At 37.2% G+C, this 18,176-nt stretch overlaps 1 pseudogene; it reads right to left on the reverse strand.

Annotated features, from left to right (window-relative positions):
* Positions 1 to 16,948, reverse strand: part of LOC129551930 (protein ILRUN-like) — a 125,507-nt pseudogene extending 108,559 nt beyond the window's left edge.
* Positions 16,949 to 18,176: the final 1,228 nt, after the last annotated feature.

The following is an 18,176-nucleotide window of genomic DNA, read 5'->3' on the forward strand; positions in this document are numbered from 1 at the left end:
GATCACTGACCTAGAGCCAGACATCTTGGAATGTGAAGTCAAGTGGGCCTTAGGAAGCATCACTACGAACAAAGCTAGTGGAGGTGATGGAATTCCAGTTGAGCTATTTCAAGTCTTGAAAGATGATGCTGTGAAACTGCTGCACTCAATATGCCAGCAGATTTGGAAAACTCAGCAGAGGCCACAGGACTGGAAGAGGTCAGTCTTCATTCCAATCCCAAAGAAAGGCAATGCCAAAGAATGCTCAAACTACCACACAATTGCACTCATCTCACACGCTAGTAAAGTCATGTTCAAAATTCTCCAAGCCAGGCTTCAGCAGTATGTAAACCGTGAACTCCCAGATGTTCAAGCAGGTTTTAGAAAAGGCAGAGGCACCAGAGATCAAATTGCCAACATCTGCTGGATCATGGAGAAAGCAAGAGAGTTTCAGAAAAACATCTATTTCTGCTTCATTGACTATGCCAAAGCCTTTGACTGTGTCGATCACAATAAACTGTGGAACACTCTGAAAGAGATGGGAATCCCAGACCACCTGATCTGCCTCTTGAGAAACCTGTATGCAGGTCAGGAAGCAACTGTTAGAACTGGACATGGAACAACAGACTGGTTCCAAATAGGAAAAGGAGTACGTCAAGGCTGTATATTGTCACCTTGCTTATTTAACTTATATGCAGAGTACATCATGAGGAACGCTGGGCTGGAAGAAGCACAAGCTGGAATCAAGATTGCCGGGAGAAATATCAATCACCTCAGATATGCAGATGACACCACCCTTATGGCAGAAAGTGAAGAGGAACTCAAAAGTCTCTTGATGAAAGTGAAAGAGGAGAGTGAAAATGTTGGCTTAAAGCTCAACATTCAGAAAACAAAGATCATGGCATCTTGTCCCATCACTTCATGGGAAATAGATGGAAAAACAGTGGAAACAGTGTCAGACTTTGTTTTTGGGGGCTCCAAAATCACTGCAGATACTGATTACAGCCATGAAATTAAAAGATGCTTGCTCCTTGGAAGGAAAGTTATGACCAACCTTGATAGTATATTAAAAAGCAGAGACATTACTTTGCCAACCAAAGCCCGTCTAGTCAAGGCAATGTTTTTCCCATGGTCATGTATGGATGTGAGAGCTGGACTGTAAAGAAAGCTGATCGCCGAAGAATTGATGCTTTTGAACTATGGTGTTGGAGAAGACTCTTGAGAGTCCCTTATACTGCAAGGAGATCCAACCAGTCCATTCTAAAGGAGATCAATCCTGGATGTTCATTGGAGGGACTGATGCTAAAGCTGAAACTGCAATACTTTGGCCACCTCATGCGACGAGTTGACTCACTGGAAAAGACTCTGATGCTGGGAAAAGTTGGGGGTGGGAGGAGAAGGGGACGACGGAGAATGAGATGGCTGGATGGCCTCACCGACTCTGTGGACATGAGTTTGAGTGTACTCCGGGAGTTGGTGATGGACAGGGAGGCCTGGAGTGCTGTGATTCATAGGGTCGTGGAGAGTCGGACACGACTGAGCGACTGAACTGAACTGAACTGAACTGGCTCAGACGGTAAAGAATTTGTCTGAAGCATGGGAGATCTGGATCATGGAGATCCCCTGGAGGAGGATATAGCAACCCACTCCGGTATTCTTGCCTGGAAAATTCCATGGACAGAGGAGCCTGGCATGCTACAGTCCATGGGGTTGCAAGACTTGGACTCAACCAAGTGACTAACACTTTCAGTTTGTCTCATAGAAAAATGTAAAAATGGAACAAAGAACTAAACAGACATTTCTCCAAAGAAGACATATAGATGGCTAACAAACACAATGAAAAAATGCTCAACATCTCTCATAATCAGAGAAATGCAAATCAAAACCACAATGAGATACCATTACACACCAGTCAGAATGGCTGCTATCCAAAAGTCTACATGCAATAAATGCTGGAGAGGGTGTGGAGAGAAAGGAACCCTATTACACTGTTCGTGGGAATGCAAACTAGTACAGTCACAATGGAGAACAGTGTGGAGATTCCTTAAAAAACTGGAAATAGAACTGCCATATGATCCAGCAATCGCACTCCTGGGCATACACACTGAGGAAACCAGAATTGAAAGAGACACATGTACTTCAATGTTCATCGCAGCACAGTTTATAATAGCCAGGACATGGACACAACCTAGATGTCCATCTGCAGATGAATGGATAAGAAAGCTTTGGTACATATACACAATGGAGTATTACTCAGCCATTAAAAAGAATGCATTTGAATCAGTTTTAATGAGGTGGATGAAACTGGAGCCTATTATACAGAGTGAAGTAAGCCAGAACGAAAAACACCAATACAGTATACTAACGCATATATATGGAATTTAGAAAGACGCAAATGAGAACCCTGTACACGAGATAGGAAAAGAGACACAGATGCATAGAACAGTCTTTTGGACTCTGTGGGGAGGGTGAGGGTGGGATGATTTGGGAGAATGGCATTGAAACATGTATGTTGTCATATGTGAAATGAATCACCAGTTCAGGGTCGATGCATGTTACAGGATGCTCAGGGCTGGTGTGTGGGGATGACCCAGAGGGAGGATAAGGAAAGGATGGAAGTGGGAGGGGGGTTCAGAAAGGGGAACTCATATACACCTGGGGCGGATTCATGTCAATGTATGGCCAAACCAACCAATATAATATTGTAAAATAATTAGCCTCCAATAAAAAAGAAGAAAAATGTACATGTTCAAAGAAAATATAAATTCTGGTTTATACATTATTTTTCTATCAATACCTTTTTTTAAATGGAATGAAAATGGATTAATATTCTCTTTGATATAGCATATTTTAAAACTTAGGTGATAATCTTTGCAAAAACAAATGGAAATATTGTGTCCTGAGCTCCTCTCAACACTTTTATATTCTTCAATACCAAAATTCTCTTTTGGTTTAGATAAAGTTTTGCTTCTAAATAGTCCTAAATTTATTTTAAAATGCTTTACTTAAGAATAATTTTTAGTTTTAGAAAATAAAATGAATGGTAGGCAATATCATAGAAATTTTCCATCCCGTCCTTTCATTAAGAATTGGTGGATTACTCATGTTAGAGTCTTTACAGTCAAAGTAATTCTATATCCTATTTGAGGTGGAGATTTTTTAGTTTAGACTTAGTTTGGGTATTTTTGGTAATTTGTTAGTTCTGCTCACCCAGTAAATCTATTCCTTCTGTTAAAAGAATAGGCATATCTATATTGGCTTTGTTTCAGTAACTAATTGAATATTAGGTTCAAGAAACAGTACCTTAGGAACTGAACTCAAGATTTAACTTGTATCCACTGAAAATTGTATTTTGTAATTCTAGAAAAAGCGTATTAACCAGGCAGGGTATAGCTATATTCTATTTTTGTTTAGGCAAGAAGATAACAGGTGTGTGATATATTCTTTATTGTGGTACCTATTAATAGGCAACTGCAACTAGCTTTTTTTTTTATAAGGAAATAGAAAAACTACTTTCACTGAAAATGTTGTTTACTGTGTATCTATGAAATACAATTTTTAGTGATCAAAAAATACTAGATTGTGTTCCAAATATACTTTGTCAATGGTGTTAATTTAAATTGGTTGACATAATTGGAAGTCTCAGAGCTTCCTTAGTAGTTTTAGAAACCTAGACAGAAGAAAACCATTTTATATAATCTCAATAGAACCCCAAATTGTTTCAATATTGATTTATAAGTAATACAATTTCAAAAAGCAGTATATAGAAGTTTAGAAAACAATCAGGAGGATTAAAAAGAAAATTGATCTTAGTTTTAGTATGGCTTCTTATATTTTATTTTTTATATTTCATTCATATGAATTTCAGTATAGGCTGAAACAGATGCAATATGTAGATGTAAGTTTCACGCCAGTCAGAATGGCTGCTATCCAAAAGTCTACAAGCAATAAATGCTGGAGAGGATGTGGAGAAAAGGGAACCCTCTTACACTGTTGGTGGGAATGCAAACTAGTACAACCACTATGGAGAACAGTGTGGAGATTCCTCAAAAAACTGGAAACAGAACAGCCATACGACCCAGCAATCTCACTCCTGGGCATACACACCGAGGAAACCAGAATTGAAAGAGACACATGTACTCCAATGTTCATTGCAGCACTGTTTATAATAGCCAGGACATGGAAGCAACCTAGATGTCCATCTGCAGACGAATGGATAAGAAAGCTGTGGTACATATACACAATGGAGTACTACTCAGCAATTAAAAAGAATGCATTTGAATCAGCTCTAATGAGGTGGATGAAACTGGAGCCTATTATACAGAGTGAAATAAGCCAGAAAGAAAAACACCAATACAGTATACTAACGCATATATATGGAATTTAGAAAGATGGTAATGATAACCCTATATGCGAGACAGCAAAAGAGACACAGGTGTATAGAACAGTCTTTTGGTCTCTGTGGGAGAGGGCAAGGGAGGGATGATTTGGGAGAATGGCATTGAAATATGAATATTATCATATGTGAAATGAATCGCCAGTCCAGGTTCATTGCGTGATACAGGATGCTTGGGACTGGTGTATTGGGATGAACCAGCGGGATGAGATGGGAAGGGAGGTGGGAGGGGGGTTCAAGATGGGGAACACATGTACATCCAGGGCAGATTCATGTCAATGTATGGCAAAACCAATACAATAATGTAAAGTAATTAGCCTCCAATTAAAAAAAAATTAAAAAACAAAAACAAATAAATAAAAAGTCATAGAAAAACGGGCTGTATACAAGATATTGTTGCCAAATGACATATGATTAACTGCTAGTGCCTTACATTCTTCTGACTGCCAGATTATGCACCAAACCATTAAAACAACATCTATCTTGGCATAATCACCCATTGTAAGAGTATAAAATATAGGCTCTCTAATTTCACTAACAGAAAGCAGTTAACTGAACCTGGCAAGTATCAAGATCTTTGTAGTGGAAATGGAATATAATGTTCAAAAGGTTTGTAATAAAAAAAAAATCAAATGTAATTTACCACTGATTTAGATTGAACATTTGATTCTTTGAGTTAAAGTCATTTGATCAGAGAGAATTAGTTGTAACTAAAAGTATCAGTATTCAAATTCCAGAAGAGCAAATAATCTTAGAGTTCATCAGTTCCAAACCATAAATTTTACAGTGTTTTAGACAGATATCATTAATTTGGTTATACACATGCAAGTCTATCATTTTGAGGATGATTTAAATGATAAACTCCAAGCTGATTTCATACCACTGCTCAATAAGCTGTCTAGCCAATAAGACCTAAGGTATACTATTCACCCTGTCCATCACCAACTCCCGGAGTTCACCCAAACTCATGTCCATTGAGTCGGTGATGCCATCCAGCCATCTCATTCTCTGTCATCCCCTTCTCCTCCCACCCCCAATCCCTCCCAGCATCAGAGTCTTTTCCAGGGAGTCAACTCTTCGCATGAGGTGGCCAAAGTATTGGAGTTTCAGCTTCAGCATCAGTCCTTCCAATGAACACCCAGGATTGATCTCCTTTAGAATGGACTGGTTGGATCTCCTTGCAGTCCAAGGGACTCTCAAGAGTCTTCTCCAACACTGCAGTTCAAAAGCATCAATTCTTCAGCTCTCAGTTTTCTTCACAGTCCAACTCTCACATCCATACATGACCACTGGAAAAACCATAGCCTTGACTAGATGGACCTTAGTTGGCAAAGTAATGTCTCTGCTTTTTAATATGCTATCTAGGTTGGTCATAACTTTCCTCCCAAGGAGTAAGCATCTTTTAATTTCATGGCTGCAATCAGCATCCGCAGTGATTTTGACTATTCTTATTTCAATAATACTATTCAACCTTAGTATTATTGAAATAAGAACTATTCATACAAATTGATTCATACAAACTATTCATACATACATATTCAAACATACAAACTATTCATACAAATTGATTATAAGTAAAGGGATTGTTCTCTTGAAATGCACATATTGTAATATTATTCATACTTTTATTCAACTGTGTTAATGCAAAATATATTGGAGCTATACATGCTGTTACTTTTCCTATAAATCCACATGCATTACAAAATTTTGATTTGGTCACAGGCTAGCAATAGAGAAAGAAGTTGTAGGCAGTAGGGTGTGTGTGTGTGTGTTTCTATGTGTGAGTATGTGTGTATGTGTGTAATTGATTAGCTAATCTACAAAGAGAAATTCACCTGATCATCAACATACAGGACTAGTTAGGAAACATATGCTTTCAGAGCCTAAAACACCTTTCTTCTGAGTGTAAAGAATCAAAGAAAATTTGTGAGGTAATCGAGCTTTGTCCTGGAAGCATTAGTCCTTGCAACTGTTTCAGTAATCTTTCACTTATTTGTTTGTTTATATCAAGATCTCCTTGATGAAAGAAGCAGTATGTTACTTTACATTTTGACACAGTCTTCTTTCATTAACTCTTGAATCCTCTAAGATAATATATGTGGAACTCCTAGCATATATATTAATGTTTGAAAGTGAAAAGTGAAAGTGAAGTTGCTTAGAAGTGTCCGACTCTTTGTGACCCCATGGACTGTAGCCCACCAGGCTCCTCTGTCCATGGGATTCTCCAGACAAAAATACTGGAGTGGGTTGCCATTTCCTTCTCCAGGGTCTCTTCCCGACCCAGGGATCAAACCCAGGTCTCCCACATTGCAGGTAGACGCTTTAACCTCTGAGCCAGCAGGGAAACATATTAATGTTTACCTTTTCTTTTTTCTATTTTAGCTCAAGATCACAAATGTTATTGTAGCTAATCTGGTTATTGAATCTCTGCTTATCATAATATCATTTTCATATTGTTATATGATAAAAAATACAAATAATAGCATAGTTTCTGATATTCAAATCGATTTTACATATTCATTATCTCATTTTTTTCTCACAATAAACCTAGAAGATAGATTACATAATCCTTATATCTGTATTTGAAAATATTCAAATTATAGCTCTCTCTTTCAACTCACGCTGGTATCTATATTGGGAAGAAGTCTCTTATGATAGAAAAGGATATGACCTAAGGGCAGTTCATGGATGATGTGGCTTTGTGTATAGGTGTGAAAAAAAAATGTATTTCTACTTCATTAGCATTCAGTCAGAGGTGGCACTGAAAGGTAATAATGAGGTGAAATCCTCCCACAGTGCTGAGCCTTATTTAGGTGTCACACCTACTCATTGACTTGCTATATAGAGAAGTATCTTAAAATCAGTATGCATGTGAAATAAAAGGGGTAGTAAATGGCTTGGCTAGCTGACTGGAGCCTTGAAGGAGACTGAGAGATGGGGGAGGATAAGGGGGCGTGGACAAGAGTTATATGGATGGCCCTATGGGGGTGGGTTGGAGAAGGAATTGGCAACCCACTCCAGTGTTCTTGCCTGGAGAATCCCAGGGACGGGGGAGCCTGGTGGGCTTCCGTCTATGGGGTCGCACAGAGTCGGACACGACTGATGTGACTTAGCAGCAGCAGCAGCATGGGGGTGGGTACAAGGCAACCAATATGTCTGCTGCTGCTAAGTCACTTCAGTCGTGTCCTACTCTGTGTGACCCCATAGACGGCAGCCCACCAGGCTCCCCCGTCCCTGGGATTCTTCAGGCAAGAACACTGGAGTGGGTTGCCATTTCCTTCTCCAATGTGTGAAAGTGAAAAGTGAAAGTGAAGTCGCTCAGTCATGTCTGACTCGTAGCGACCCCTCGCAGCCTACGAGGCTCCTCCGTCCATGGGATTTTCTAGGCAAGAGTACTGGAGTGGCTTGCCATTGCCTTCTCCGAACCCACATGGAAGAGGCCCTAAAAAGCTATATAGATTCAACAACTCATTCAGTTGATGTCAATCCACCCCTTTCTTCAGCTCTCCAAGAGCAGGTTCATGAATAGAGTAGTCGTGATGACCAGAGGTGGAGTCTAAACTGCTTTGGAATGGAGTCTAACAGCTATAAACTGTTAGCCTTCCATTCTACAAATTGAATTTAGCTACTGCTATTGGGGAATCTCAGATCTTACAGAAACAGAAATCAATACTGAGCACCTAATCAAACATCATTCTGTGAAAAGGGTAATCACCCACGTAGTGATTAATTGCTTACAACAAATACATTATATCCTGGAAACATCGTAATCCTCATTGACTTGGATAAATATGACACAGGTATGGATTATCCTTTCCTATTGAAAGTGTAAAGAACAGAACCATTGTCTAAGATCTTATAGAATATTTGATTTTGGCAAGACTTTGTACCATATAATATCACCTCTGACACTTAGGAATGGGACACTAAAGCTCTGGAGATTTAGGCTTCCAGTGACTCACAGCTGAGACGCTTACAGAGACTTGCACTTGGCCGAAGTGAGTTGTGTCACTCTATGTTTCACTCTCTCCAGGGGCAGATCACAGGGGCAGATCAGTGTGGGGAGATACAGACCTATCTGGCTAGCCTCAATTTGGACAAATATTAAGAGCTGTCCCAATTCTAGAACTTCTCATTAAACTGATTGTGGGCTTTCCCTGGTGGCTCAGACAGCAAAGAATCTTCCTGCAATGCAGGAAACCCAAGTGTGATACTTGGGTCAGGAAGATCCCCTGGAGAAGGAAATGGCTACTCATTCCAGTATTCTTGCCTGGAGAATTTCATGGACAGAGTAGCCTGGTGGGTTACAGTCTATGGGGTCTCAAAGAGTCAGACACAGGACACCACTGAGCAACTAACACTGCTACTTTCTTTCTCTTCCAACTGCATTGGAAATTAGCTTCCTCCACTCAAGCCTGCTTCTCTTACTTTCTTGCAGAAGTTATTCCCAAGAGCACTCTTCAATTATTAATAAATCCTTAGGTAGAATTTCTTCTCCAAATCTTTTTCATGGGAACTCCAACTTACTTAAGGTAGGGACAGACATCAACCCATGTCTCTCAAGATGCATTGAACAGTTTGTCTGTGTAAATTTAAAAGGGACAAACAGCTCAAGCAGCTCAAAAGAAAGAAAAAAAGAAAAATGGGCAGAAGACCTAAACAGACATTACTCCAAAGAAGTCACACAGATAGTTAAAAAGGCACATGCAAAGATACTCAATATTACTAATTATTAGAGAAATGCAAATCAAAATTACAGATATCACTTACTGGGAGATATCACATACTGGGCAGAATGGCCATCATCAAAATATCTACAAACAATAAATGCTGGAGAGGATGTGGAGAAAAGGGAACCCTCCTACACTCTTGGTGGGCATGTAAATTGGTGTAGCCACTAGGGCAAATAGCATGGAAGTTCCTTGAAAAATGAAAACTAGAATTACCAAATGATCCTGTGATCCCACTCTTGGACTTATATCCAAAAAAGAACACTCAAATTCAAAAATATACATGCACTCCAATATTAGTAGAAGCACTATTTACAATAGCCAACATATGGACACAGAAATATGTCCATGAACAAAAGAATTGATAAAGAAGATTTTGTGTGTGTGTATACACAATGGAATATTACTTAACAATAAAACAATGAAATAATATCATTTGCAGCAACATGGATAAGTGTTTAATCTCAGTCATGTCTGATTATTTGTGATCCCATGGGCTGTAGTCCGCCAGATTCCTCTGTCCATGGGATTTCTCAGGCAAGAATACTGGAGTGGGTTGCCATTTCCCCCTCCAGGGGATCTTCCCAACCCAGGGATTGAACCAGAATCTCCCACATCTCCTGTGTCTCCTGCATTGCAGGTGGATTCTTCATCCACTGAGTCACTGGGGAAGCCCAGCAACATGCATGGACCTAGAGAATATCATACTAACTGAAGTACATCAGGCAGAGAAAGACAAGTATCTATGATATCTTATACATGAAATCTAAAATATGATACAAAGGAACTTATTACAAAACAGGCTCTCAGACATAGAAAACAATCTGATGGCTATCAAAGGGGAAAGGGTAGGGAGTTTGGGGTTAGCAGATACAAATCAGTATGTATAAAAATGATCAACAACAAGGACCTACTGTATAGCACAGGGAACTATATTCAATATCTTTAATAACCTACAATGCAAAATAATCTGAAAAAGAGTGTATATATATATATACATATATATGTGCGTGTATACATACATATATATATGTAACTGAATCACTTTGCTGTTTACCAGAAACCAACACAATAATGCAAATTGACTATATTTCAATTTTAAAAAGAGAGAAAATACTTCTCCTCTGAAATCTAACAAGAAATGAGGTAGAAATTGTGAATTATTAATTGATATTAATATTTTATTACTTGCCTCATGACTGGAGGGTGCTAACTCCATTTCTCCTTTATCTTGTATTCCTGAGAAAAGATGAATTAAACTAAAATATGCCCAAGGAAAAGAGGGTAAATGGTTATGAATCCTTGCAGTATCTGTAACAGAGTCTCTTCTTTGGACATTTACTTATATTTTTTGTTACATTAAATATGTATTTATCCTTCTGGGGTATTTGAAAATATCCATAGTGACTAATGATGTCACATTATTTTCAGAAAAAAATCAGCATCTTTTTTTACAATGAGAAAAAAATCTATTATTCAAACTTTAAATTGAAGTTCAAAGAGCATTTCTCCTTTCCAAATCTCTATGGTTTAATATATTTAATGCTTTGAAAATTAATTTTGAAACCTGTGGATAATCTGAAACTCAAGGATCTTATATTAATCTTAAACATGTGTGACTCAGTTCTTTGATGTTAGTACAGCGCAAGAATTTTCAGGTATTGTTAGTGTGGATCAGAATTCTTTGAATAAATTTACATTCCTAGCACATAATTGACCTAAGTGACTTTGGGAAGTTGCTTTAACCTAAATAAATAAATTAAAACTGTGTTTCTGCACATAAATAATATGTGGATGCATTTATATTCCACAATATAATTTCTGAAGTTAATCTCAATAATTGTTTATCAGGTCTAAATGATTACCCCAATATCTTAGATTAATTTTTGAAAAAAAATGTTATATACATTTACAGTAAAAAAAAAAAAGGAGCGATAATTACAATTGAACATAAATACACATTTAACTGAGCACAGCAGATCTCAGTCCATTATCTGAAGTTGGCAAGGATATTTCATTTCATACATCATTTAGAGACTAATTTGCCACAATGATTCTATAAATATAGTGGTTCTTAAGATGTCAGCAGAATGAGAAAGGGAAAAAAAAATATTTGTTTTCAACAAATGTCTATGCCAAGATATGAAGAGCTGGTAAACCCTCCAGTTCTGTCAGGGGTATATTCACATTTAACTGAGTTAATATGCCTGACTTTTTGTAAGCTCAAAAATGAGATAAAATAAACAACAGAAATTACTTATTTCAAAACAGGGAGTTAATTTTCATGGATCCATAATATTTAACAGCATATTAGTTAGATGCTGGAATATGACGGTTCATCCCCTGTCAATATTTAATTAATAATTATATTTCTTTTAAGGACAATTTAGAGATAAAGTAAATGACCAAAAAAAAAATGGGTCCAAGTGTTCTAGAAATATAAGTCAATATCAAATCCTGGTGACAAATATGAACTTGAACATTACATAAAAAGATACAGCAAAGAAATAATTCATGAATTTCGTTAATTGCTTCTCACAATATTGGACAAAGCACAAAAAACACATGCTCATCTTTTTCCAAATTTATCAACATCTATAACTAAAGATGATGTCAATCAAGAACTTTTTCAATCAACGAGAGCATCCAGATAGAGTGCCTGAAGAACTATGGATGGAGGTTGGTAACACTGTACAGGAGGCAGTGACCATCCCCAAGAAAAAGAAATGCAACAAGGCAAAATGGTTATCTAAGGAAGCCTTGCAAATAGTTGAGAAAAGAAGTGAAAGACAAAGCACAAAGATATACCCAACTGAATGCAGAGTTCCAGGGAAAAGCAAGGAGAAAGAAAGCCTTCTTAATGTGAAGAAATAGAAGAAAACAATAGACTGGGAAAGACTAGAGATCTTTTCAAGAAAATCAGAGATACTGAGGGAACATTTCATGCAAAGATGAGCATAATAAAGTACAGAAATGGCAAGAACCTAACAGAAGTAGACGAGATTAGGAAGAGGTGGCAAGAAGGCACAGAAGAACTATACAAAAAATGTCTTAATGACCCAGATAAACATGATGATGAGTTCATTCAGCTAGAGTCAGACATCCAGGAATGTGCAGTCAAGTGGGCATGACTATGAACAAAGCTAGTGGAGGAGATACAATTGCAGCTGAGCTATTTCAAATCCTAAAAGATGATGCTGTTAAAGTGATGCATGCAATATGTCAGCAAATTTGGAAAACTCAGCAAACTGACTGGAAAATGTGTTTTCATTCTAATCTCAAAGATGGGTGATGCCACAGAATGTTCAAACTACCATACAATTGTGCTCATTTCAGATGCTAGCAAGGTAATGCTCAAAATTCCTCAAGAAAGGCTTCAACGGTGTATGAACCAAGAACTTCCAGATGTTCAAGCTTAATTTAGAATAGGCAGAAGAAACAGATCAAATTGCCAACATCCACTGGATCATAGAAAAAATGAGGGAATTCCAGATAAACATCTTCTTCACTTTGTTAAAGATTTGACTGTGTGGATCACAACGTACTGTGGAAAATTCTTAAAGAGATGGGAATATCAGAGCACCTTATTTACCTCTTGAAAAACCCATATGCATGTCAAGAAGCAACAATTACAACCAGACATGGAACAATGGACTGGTTCAAAATTGGGAAAGGAGTACTTCAAAGCTGTATACTGTCACCCTGCTTATTTAAGTTTTATGCAGAGTACATCATGAAAAAGGCCAGACTGAATGAATCAAAAGGTGGAATCAAGATTGCTGGGAGAAATACCAATAACCTCAGATACACAGATGATACCACCCTAATGGTGGAAAGTGAAGAGGCACTAAAGAGCCTTTTGATGAAGGTGAAAGAAGAGAGTGAAAAAGCTGGTTTAAAACCCAACATTCAAAAAATTTAAGATCATGGCATCCGGTCCCATCACTTCATGGCAAATATATGGGGGAAAAATGGAAATGGAAACAGTGACACTTTATACCCTTGGGCTCCAAAATCACTGCAGATGGTGACTGCAGCCATAAAATTAAAAGACACTTGTTCCTTGGGAAAAAAGCTATGAAAAACCTAGACAGAATATTAAAAAACAGAGACATCACATTGCCAAAGAACATCTATTTAGTCAAAGCTATGTTTTTTTCAGTAGTCATGTATGGATGTGAGAGTTGGACCATAAAGAAGGTTGCTGCTGCTGCTAAGTCACTTCAGTCATGTCCGACTCTGTGTGACTCCATAGACAGTAGCCCACCAGGCTCCTCTGTCCCTGGGATTCTCCAGGCAAGAACACTGGAGTGGGTTGTCATTTCCTTCTCCAATGTGTGAAAGTGAAAAGTGGTTGAGCACCTAATAATTAATACTTTCTAACTGTGGTGCTGATGAAGACTCCTGAAGTCCCTTGGACATCATGGAGATGAAAGCAGTTCATCCTAAAGGAAATCAACCCTGAATATTCATTGGAAGGGCTAATGCTGAAGCTCCAACACTTTGGCCACCTGATGCAAAGAAGTGACTCATTGGAAAAGACTCTAATGTTAGGAAAGATTGAAGGCAGGAGAAGAAGGGGACAAAACAGGATGAGATTGTTGGATGGCATCACCGACTCGATGGACATGAGTTTGAGTAAGTTCTAGGAGTTGGTGATGGACAGGGAAGCCTGGCAAGCTGCAGTTCATAGGGTCACAAAGAGATGGACACGACTGAGTGACTGAACTGAACTGCATAAATTAAGTTTATATTAAAAGTATAGCATGTGTTGTTGAATAAGAGTTCTATAAAAAAGAATTCTAGCATACGGAAAGCATTTCTTTATAAAACAATTTTTCTAGTTTTTTTTTTTTTTTTACCTAGTTGAGTTTAGCAAATAAGATAGTTCACTGCAGACATAATCCTCAAAGTTTTATTGGTGCTTTTCAAAGTTTTTTATTGTTTTTATTTTTTATTTCTTTTACTGTTTTATCAGACTTATATGCTGATCACTTCTTCTATAATTAAATATCTTAAACTTACATAGAGTCTGAATTTAAGAGTGAGTGATAAAAAGCATTCTTATGTTAAAAGTAGTTGTTAGTACATAGAGTGAAAAAATATTTGTAAAAATGTTAGACAAAGTTTAATATTTATCTTTGGTTGTTATGATGAAAATGTTGGTTAATATTTTAAAAAAGTCAACTCAGTGACTGAACAACAGCAAAAGGGCATCCAGGACCTTAGTGAGATATTAAAAATAAAAACAAATATCCAAGTCATTGTCTTAAAATGTTTGCAATTTAAAATAGGAAACACATCATAAGCATTTACATATCAAATTTATAGAAAAAGAAGAGTAGATACCACAAACAGATACATTCAGCCATCCACACCTACATGGATAGAAGGAGTGAGAGGTAAAGAGGTATGGATATTCCTGTGTAGTTTTTTTTTTTTTCAATCAATTTTCCAAGCAATACAAAATTTTAACATTGACTCTTTACCAAATCATGTTCTATTATTAGTATTTAAAAAAGGAAGAAGTTGAGATTTTAAAAAGTCAATACATTTGATGGAATTCCAATAGTTCAGATGTGATGGATAAAGAAAGCCAACATATGCCTGGCTGGCTTCAAAGCATGTCTTCAACCACGATGCTTACTCCTTTGCTTTCTATAAATAGGATATTTCATCTAGTACTAAAGTGCTGGAATCATTTTAAAGCAACCTTACACCATTTCTTGGAGAGAATTACTATGCACCCAGGTTCTGAGTAGCCCAGGGGGTAGTGTAGGACTCTGCATTGTTCTATTAACATACCATATGATTTTGTTACAGGTGGTACATCATCCACAATATGAAAGCACTTAAAGAACTCACCTTGTGGCTAAAATTCAATGCAAAGGTGAGAGAAATGTTGATAAGGGAATAGAGATAGGCACTAAAGGGAATTACTTCTATTTTTGTTTGTAATACAAGCAGCCACGATCCAAGAGAAGAGAATTTTAAAAGAGCAATTTGAATGATGTAATCCATAAAACCAACAGCTATCCTTCCATAAATTTTCTCATTGAGATCACAGATATTGTAGCTGTTCAATTTTACCTTCTCTTCATAATGCCGGGAGTTAATATTTTTTAAATTTTGAGATGTAGATTTACATACAATTATAAGATAACACAGAGAAATTCCATTTACTATTCAAGATAGCCTCCTCATTATAACATCTTGCATAACTATAGCTACAGGTTATAACCATACATTTTCTATCAATGTAATCCACTCATCTAATTCAAATTTTGTCTTTTATAGGCATTCGTCTGTGCTTGTATTTAGTTCTATGAAATCTTGTCTCATGTATAGCATTTTGTGTGTTGTGTGACCATCACAGCCACAGAATATTTTCATCTCTAGAATCACACATAAAACCTTTGTAAGGCCACAGCTACATCCTTCCTGCTCTCTTCCATAATCCCTGGTTACCAGTATATTTTCACCTCTGTATATTTTGTTTCATAATGCTATATAAATGGAATCACAGTGCATATAACCTTTTGAGATTGGCTTTTTTTCCCTCAAAGTAATTCCCCTGAATTCAGCATCCTCCAAGCTGTTGCTTGTATGAATGGTTGCTTCCTTATAATAGCTGAGTAGTATACCATAGTATGAATGGATTGCATTTTGCTTTAACTATTTACCTTTTGAAGGAATATTTGGGTGGTTTTCAGTCTGGGTCTCAAATCAAAAGTCAAGAACCATTCTTGCTACTTTTTTATTTCATCAATTCCTGTATCCAATGACTGAGAAATTCCTATTCATACTACTTTCACAACACATCTCAAATCTATCCGTCTTCATGAGACACATTGTCTAAGTCATTATCATGTCTTTCCTGCCATACAGCCACAAGTCTGTTAGTTAGCAAGTTAATCTTAGAATCCACAGTGATTTACAGCTGGGCTTTTTACTAGTCTCAGAGTTTCTCCGTGATCCAGTCTCTGCCTCTGTTTCTCATCTGTTATAAACTGCATCCTCACTTTTTGTCAGTAAGATTTAGCCACATTGGTCCTCTTTTCTTTCTTAAGATCATTTCTTTTCTCAGGGTCACTGTAAGGGCCATTCCGCTGCCTGAAGCATCTCTTTCTTCCTTACATGTGGCCAACTCAAATGTCACCTCCTCAGACAGATCTTTCTTAACCCCCATATCTAATGTTGAACACTTGTAAGCTGTGATGGGAGCTTGCTTCAGTTTCTTTTTAAGATGTTTCACCACTGAAATAACCCAATGTGTTTATTGTGAATCATTCACTTAAGAATATTAGCCACTTGCTAGCTTGAAACATCTCTTATTCACTACTGTATTTTCAGAATCTGAATGGTATGTCGCCTGGAATATAATAGATATTTATTAAATGTTTGTTTAATAAATACATGCATCAACCGACCTATTTATCACCTACTTATCAAATGTTCTTTAAAATATGCACTGAAGTTAATCTGACAATCTCTTCTCCGATGATCAAATTCACACATTGTGTGCCTTAAACAGAGAATTTTTCTTAAATATTATATTCCCTTACCCATTTTCTTCCCTCTTCATAGAATATTTAATCCCCCCAGCCCACACTCCTTCTTTGTTTGAGAAACTTTTACAGTATTTGAATTAAAAAAAAAAAATCCCTGATCTTGCAACAAGGTTCTAAATGCTAACCGGAAACCAGTGACTTTTGGCTAACAATCAGTATTTCAGCTGTTTTGCTTACTTGAGAGTCAAAAGTACATCATTATATTAAAACATACTCATGTTCATCAGGCTGAGACTTTTTTCTTCATCTTGTGACATGTCTTTCAAATTCATGTTTAAAGTTTCAAATGTCAGGATTTGGTGGAGCCAGGGGTGAGGGCACATGAAGACAGTTTCCAACCTCTGAAGTTCTGTCACCTCTCATTGCTTGTAAACTTATTCCCCACTTGGCTTGCATTTCTGTTACCCTTCTTTTTATTTCATCACCAACATGCAGGCCAGCTGTCCCACCATTATTTTCAATAGGATGCCATTATCCATGCTGTAGGGCTTTAGTATAGGAAAAAATGTTGTTTACCTTAACTATTACTAGCAGAGAGAAAGAATATTTATAGTGGATAAGGAGGCAAAAAGTTGAGTATTAAAAAATCCCTAGATGTATAGATATATTTCTGATACAGGGCACCTTATGACAGCAGCCTGCTTTTCTTTGAAGAAACCCTTGACAGTCTCCATGCTTTGGTTGCCCAACTGTATTCCATCAGGAGTAAATTGGGTTTCTGGTAACACATTTTCTCTAAAGCAGCATAAAAACTAATGGCCATGTTAAGCTATGTACACCGCCGGCAGCTACAGTATGCCAGAATAATTGCTTAAATTTGGATTTCTGGTACTGTCTTTCAGTCAAAGGCTGTTTTGAATGCTGGCAGACCAGACAATAAACTCATTGTGCATTTTATGGATAGATGCAGACTCACAAGCTGGCTTATCTCCCTTTAGAACTCTGATTATTTCAGCAGTAATCATGTCCTTTCAGTTTTCCAACCTGGCATCCCATTACAGAGCACAAAGCCTTTCAAACTATGGAATGAAAAATATTGGAGGAGTCAACTTGAGGATGGTGTTTTGGGACTGAAGATATCTTGCATACTTGCTGGAGTCCTACTTTTAAATAAAAACAGTAAGTCTTAGGGGAGAAAATTATAAGACTTGGATGCTAGTGGGTGATAAACATGTGGACCTGTTTGACCTCCTGTCATGTAAGGGTACCCTTTCTCTTCCTGCACTTATTCATGGGATTATTCTTTACTATTTCCTTTGTAGTTTCTCTTATTACTTCCTTTATTCTACCTCCATTTTATTCCATGGCTTTCTCAGTAACATTTACTGTATATGCATTTGTATTTATAGTACAAAAAAATAAAGGACTTTACCAGATTAACAAAAAAAAAAAAAACAAGCCAAAAAACCTGAGGCAGTTTGTTTACACTAGCCCTTCCTTATAAGAATTACCAAGGGGAATCCTTCAATTGAAATGAATAGATGCTAAAAAGCAATACAA

The sequence above is a fragment of the Moschus berezovskii genome, chromosome 3, assembly GCF_049115385.1.
Source record: "Moschus berezovskii isolate FMDL1 chromosome 3, NW_MosBer_1.0, whole genome shotgun sequence".
NCBI classification, from domain to species: domain Eukaryota; kingdom Metazoa; phylum Chordata; class Mammalia; order Artiodactyla; family Moschidae; genus Moschus; species Moschus berezovskii.